General features: G+C 41.4%; 1 non-coding gene across 1 annotated transcript; it reads right to left on the reverse strand.

The window, feature by feature from the left end:
* Window positions 1-3,124: 3,124 nt before the first annotated feature.
* On the reverse strand, window positions 3,125-3,289 carry LOC136876587 (U1 spliceosomal RNA). The gene has a single exon (XR_011018514.1). It is a non-coding gene; the product is annotated as a U1 spliceosomal RNA (small nuclear RNA).
* Between the last annotated feature and the right edge of the window lie 2,916 nt (window positions 3,290-6,205).

Raw genomic sequence — 6,205 nt, forward strand, 5'->3', positions numbered from 1 at the left:
CCATCCAGAAACGTCTCCTCGCAATGGGGGTTCAGAAGTCACCGTCCTACTGGCGTACATTTGCTCGCCGCACATCACAAAGCATAAACATTGACATGGGCGAAGGATACCCGAAGCATGGTAAAATGTCAGCTGGGCAGATGAGTTGAGGTGCCACTTGGTACACGCCGATGGAGGTACAAATGCTTCACCAAGTACTTGAGGCAAAATAGTCCTCTTGCCAACAGGGTAGAGTTCAGGTCGGTGGTGGTGGTACCCTCGTATGGGGACTGTTCACATGGGATCAAACGAGGCCACTGGTACACCTGCCAATATTCCTCACCGGCGATCAATAGAAGAACCTGCTGTCAGTTCATGTCCACCCAATTGTTCACTACGAGCACACTGTAGAATACCTGTATCTAAATCAAGACAATACACCAGCCTATAGTTTCCGAAATGTGGACAGATCGTTCTGAACACTCCACGGACATGAGGACGCTTGCCTTGCTCCCATTCATCAAGCCTCAGTCCTAATGAACGCAAGTGGGATGCTTCCGAGAGGAATGTGCTCGCTCCGGACTCTCTTGCGACAACTCTCCGTGCATAATGAGAAGCTGTGCAGAAGTCATAGACCAGCATGACTCCCCAAAGCTTCCAGTGTGTTGTGAAGTCTGTATCACGCTACATTACCTCCATTACGCGGTCGAAAGTAGGCGCTACACGCTACTCTCCAGGTATTTCTCATTGAAATGCTCATAAGTGTGATGTGAATTAATAACTTGGTCACCGAAACCAATCCTTCTAAATCAAGGTCTGCCACTCTTAGTGTAGATTTAAATATATGTTTAAAATCTTTAAGTAGTATAGACTTAATAAAATCGATAACTACTGAAAGAGACTTGCTTAATATTTAAAACGGTCCACCTGACCATTTGATAGTCTACCCATGCATTGAAGTCTCCGGATGGTAATATTTGTTTGTATGTTTGTATGTATGTATGTATGTATGTATGTATGTATGTATGTATGTATGTATGTATGTATGTATGTATGTATGTATGTATGTATGTAAGTTTTTCAAAAGTTTAACAACGCAACTTTCGGATTAATTCATTTCACTGACATAAAAAACCGTGGGAGTATTAACCATCATAAAAGTCCTCTTTGAATCACAAAATTACCAACAAATAGGGGCGTTTTAACTACTGTGAGAATGACATCAAATTTTAACCATATCTCTCCGAACTTCCTGGGCAAAAAAGCCAAGCTGTAAGACTGAGAATATCACCACGCTTGACACATGGCACTACAGGCCCTGGTTAAGCAGCAGACGTCTTGGCAGACCAAGGCTCCTATGGGCAGTCACACATCCGGTTTACTTTTATTTCCAAACTTAATATGTACTTCATCATTAAATAGCTCAATTTTGACGAATGCTACAATTTGTTGTAGCGATTATCTTCGTTAAACAGATTTAAAAGTGATCACATGTCCATTATGTTCGTATTACACCATATGTTCCTGGGAAAACAGAATATAGGAATAGATCATGCATACGCGTATTGTAGTGCGTTCTTCTTTTTGCCATAACTATAACCAACACAGCTCAATTTTGACGATACCTTCGGACGTCGTCTGGGTCAATACATTGACACTTACTAAAGGGGATATACTTCTCTCGCTAGGTTAGCACGAGACATTAAATGTACAAGTTATGAGGACAAGAGTAACAATCTCCAGTATCATCGTGTGTTGCCAAAAGTAGGGAAAGAGAACGATGCTTACGGCCTCAAACATATTCAATAATTATACTATGCACTATATATTCAAAAGAAGTAAGTCATATGTGAGCAGTACCTCGTAGTTTATACACGAGATCTCCAGTTCACGCCAATACACACACACACACACACACACACAGTGTGAGCCCAATGAGATTCCAAGGAAGGGTACATGTAACATGTTATCCAAACCATAGGGAATTTTAGCAGCTATAGTTATACGTAAAGGGAGTGAGAAAAGTGTGTATGCTGTCACCTCTGATCTTTAATTGCTATTCGGAGCATATCTCACGAACAGCCCTCAATGAAATCGAAGACAGCCTTAACATCAACGGAGTGGTAGTCAACAACATTCGATGTGCAGATGACATCGTTATGATTGCTGATATCCAGAAGTACTACAGAGACTACTGGATCCCGTTGTGGTGTCGTGTAAGGAGTTCATTGAGGCTGAATGTCAACGAGACTAAATACATGATCTTGGCAAAGTAGCCGGTGGAAGATCGGAGCATGCCGGTGGCAGGAAGACCTCTCCATCTTTCCAGGAAGCTGTAAATACAACTTACCTTGGTCTTCAGTCAGTGAGGATTGGTAACAATCCCTGGAAGTTGAAGTGCCGCTTGTTTAGAATGCGAGAACCACCTTTTTCAAGCTTCAGACAGTCCTCAAAGGCTGCGACCTCAATCTGAATCTCAGAATACGTCTTCTTCGTTGCTACGTCTCTTCATTTGTTCGCTTCTTTGAAAAAACTTGAGCCATTCGAGATGTGGTACTATCACCGTATGTTACGGATCAGTTGGGTAGATCAGATTCGAAACGAAGATGTTTTGATACGGATGGGAAAGGTGCGGAAGATTAAATACACCATCAAATCCCGGAAACTCGCCTACTTCGCTCCTGTGATGCGACACCCTGTGAAGTATCGTCTACTCCATATCATTCTGTAGGGAAAGATATATGTGGAAGAGGTGGCCCAGGCATAAGAAGGATCTCGTGGCTGGGAAACCTATGTCACTGGTTCGAACTTTCCTCAGCTGCTCTCTTCAGATCAGCCATCAATAGGGTGACGTAGCCAACATGATTACCAACATCTCTAAATGAATACGGCACTTGAAGAAGAAGAATATGAAGAATTCCGACACCTGGGCTAAGTTTTCAATGAAATCTTCCATATGCAAATTTGGGAACAACATGGATTGGTTTTACGTACACGTTGTAAACGATCAGGTTAATGCGGTATGAGTCTAATTATCCAACAACATAGGGTACAAGATCTCTCAAGAGCTCGGTATTTATAAATACATAAACATTTTAAGGAGCCAACCTACCCATATAATAAACAGAGGACCAATATAGTAGTGAACAGAGAGGCCGAATCTATATTATACCGAAAATTACGCGCCCGAGATACCCACATTTGGAGTATTCGCAGGGGTAAACCCAAGCGAAGTGTAATGCTAAGGGCCTCACCCTGGAGGAACCGCCTTGTTGAATACGGTAACCCCTTTCCTACGCCAGGAAAGTTATCATTATTGTAGTCAGAAATGTTTAGTCAACTTTGTAACAAACGAAATTCAATCGAGTTAACATCCTCCACGACTAACTTTCAAACAAATGCATTAAAATTCATACTGTAACACATTTAAGGTAAACCATTCACAATATTATCTGGAAACAGAATATCTATACATCCTCAGAATTAGTCATCAAAATTACAACGTGTTACCACAGCCCGCTAAATTAAGATATTTTTCATCAAGGAATATGATTTTTGTTATAAGGGCATTCTAATTTAATTTTTTTTGCTAATGGCTTTTTTTTTTTTTTTTTTGCTACTTGCTTTACGTCGCACCGACACAGATAGGTCTTATGGCGACGATGGAATAGGAACGGCCTAGGAAGTTGAAGGAAGCGGCCGTGGCCTTAATTAAGGTACAGCCCCAGCATTTGCCTGGTGTGAAAATGGAAAACCACGGAAACCCATCTTCAGGGCTGCCGACAGAGGGATTCGAACCCACTATCTCCCGGATGCAAGCTCACAGCCACGCGACCCTAACCGCATGGCCAACTCTCCGGTGACATTTTAATTTAGTGGATTGGTACATTATGTTCATTAGCCGCTTAAGCTTACTTTAGTCATAAATACAGTCGTATACGCCATATTATTGTAATGTCTTTTCCGAATTGTGTACTGAAAAATCGACAGAGTAGGACTGGGAAATATTTTTCCTAGCTTTAGAAAGGTAAAATCTGGAATTTTGCGTTATTTCTGGTAGAGAAATAATAATAAACAATTACAAATATGACCAACGGAAGGATTCAAAACTGTATCGGAAGTCTAAGGATACTCGTCAAACCGTTCAGAGCTTAAATGTTTTGAGTCACCTGAAATCTGCCAGTATCAGTCCCTGGTCGTACTAATAACATGAATACACCGTAATAGACGGTGAAGAGTAATTTAAGAAAAGGATAGACCTACTCGTAAGGATCGAAACGGGGAGACACAGAAACTGGCAAAAATTCAGAAAAACTGCTTGGACAAACAATACAAAAGCTGATTGGAGGGTTACCCCGGAAACTATTGTAAAAAATTTGAAGCAAGTAAGGAAGTTTCATGTTTCAATTTTTTCTTGAACGTCGCATTAACACCTGTAGGCTTTCGGGGACATTATGTGAACGAAAACGCTAGGATCTGGATAGAGCAGCTACGTCCTTAATATGAAAACTGGAAACCACGATGTCATCATCTTGGTTGGCGAAATGGGGTTCGATTCACTGTATTCCGAATTAAAGCTTACAGCTACATGAACAGTGCAGCGGATCCCAATTGCTCAGCGTGGACGAATAGCTCAGACGGTAGAACGCTGGCTTTCCGAGTTCAAGTTGACGGGTTCGATCCCATCTCAATCTGATGGTATTTCAAGGTGCTCAAATTCGTCAGTCTCGTGTCTGTAAATTTACTGATAGGTAACTTAACTCCTGTGGGACAGAATTCCGGCATCTCGGTGTCTCCGAAATCCCGTAAAATGTACTCGGTGGGACGTACTACTAATTAGCCTATTATTATTATTATTATTATTATTATTATTATTATTATTATTATTATTATTATTATTATTATTATTATTATTATTTATTTGTTTGTTTGTCCAACACGGGGTCGGGTATGAAGTGAGATGAATCAGTCGTGGCGGGTTTTTATAATCGGATGCCCTTCCCGATACCAACCTCCTCAGAGGAGTTAATGAGATGAAATGAATGACGTGATATATGCTAATAGGAAGGGAGAGGGTGAAACCCGTTCCCGGCACATAGCCTCCTCCTGTCAAATAGCACCAAGGGGTCTGCTCAAGGTTTAACGTCGCCATCCGACGGACGAATCACCATCAACAGCGTCATATGCCCCCATTCCATATGAAAACTGCGGAGAGGTTTATAATTTAATCCAGTCTTTTGGCATGCAGTCTAGTGATAGAAAATTGTATTCCACCACCTCCCCTACCCTGCCGGCAAACATTCTGATCGTGAAAATGTTTCCACCAACGGGACTCGAACCGGCTAACCACGGTCTCATACCGTTTAGATTTTAACGCCTTAACGATCATGACCACCAGGTGGGCTATTATTATTATTATTATTATTATTATTATTATTATTATTATTATTATTATAAAATTACTCGGCAAGGACGTGGTCTATGTATCACTATTCCAGGTAAGTTTAAGATGAGCGTATCCTCTCAGATGTCCTCTGTGCTAAATAGGAAATATAGTACCTATGTTATATGTTTAAATGGAATGAACAGAGATGACGTGCACGAAAGAGTAGAGAAGAAGAAAAAGAAGAAACTGATAGTCTCTATCGAAAAGTAACTTCGTCGAGAAAAGCGTACTATCATTTTGAAGATAAAATCGAGGACAGAGTGTACTTGTTTGATTTAACAAAAACTGTGTTAATTCGTAGTACTGCCAGACAAGCTGTTGTGGATCCTTTATTAACGAGCGTTGGAAACCACCGAGCCAAACAAAGAACTCCCACAAATCGCTGTGGTTAGTTTTAGTGGTGTAAATATGCAATACAAAAGGAAGAGGAAAATGAATATAATCACGGAGGGTGTCATCGTGTTCCAACCCCTCATTAAATCCGGATGTGGTCAGGGTTGGTGATACCGCAGAAGAGTTGTGTGCATCCTGTTGTGATCTGGCGCGGTGGCAGGCGTTGTCTACACAGCATAAGCAGCAGGCGAAGAGGGAGGGGCAACCGACCACGCCTGAGATTGGCCTTGCTCAGCTTCTGCTTGCTGGAGGTCGCCCAAGGTCACTCAGCTCTTGGAGAATAAGGAGAAGGAGAAGAAATTCAATTTATTTTTAGGAATTTTGAGATCTAGGAAGGGGAAGACATCAGATTTTCAGATATAAAGAGCACTGAATGGAGCGTCCTGA

Source organism: Anabrus simplex, chromosome 6, assembly GCF_040414725.1.
Source record: "Anabrus simplex isolate iqAnaSimp1 chromosome 6, ASM4041472v1, whole genome shotgun sequence".
NCBI lineage: Eukaryota > Metazoa > Arthropoda > Insecta > Orthoptera > Tettigoniidae > Anabrus > Anabrus simplex.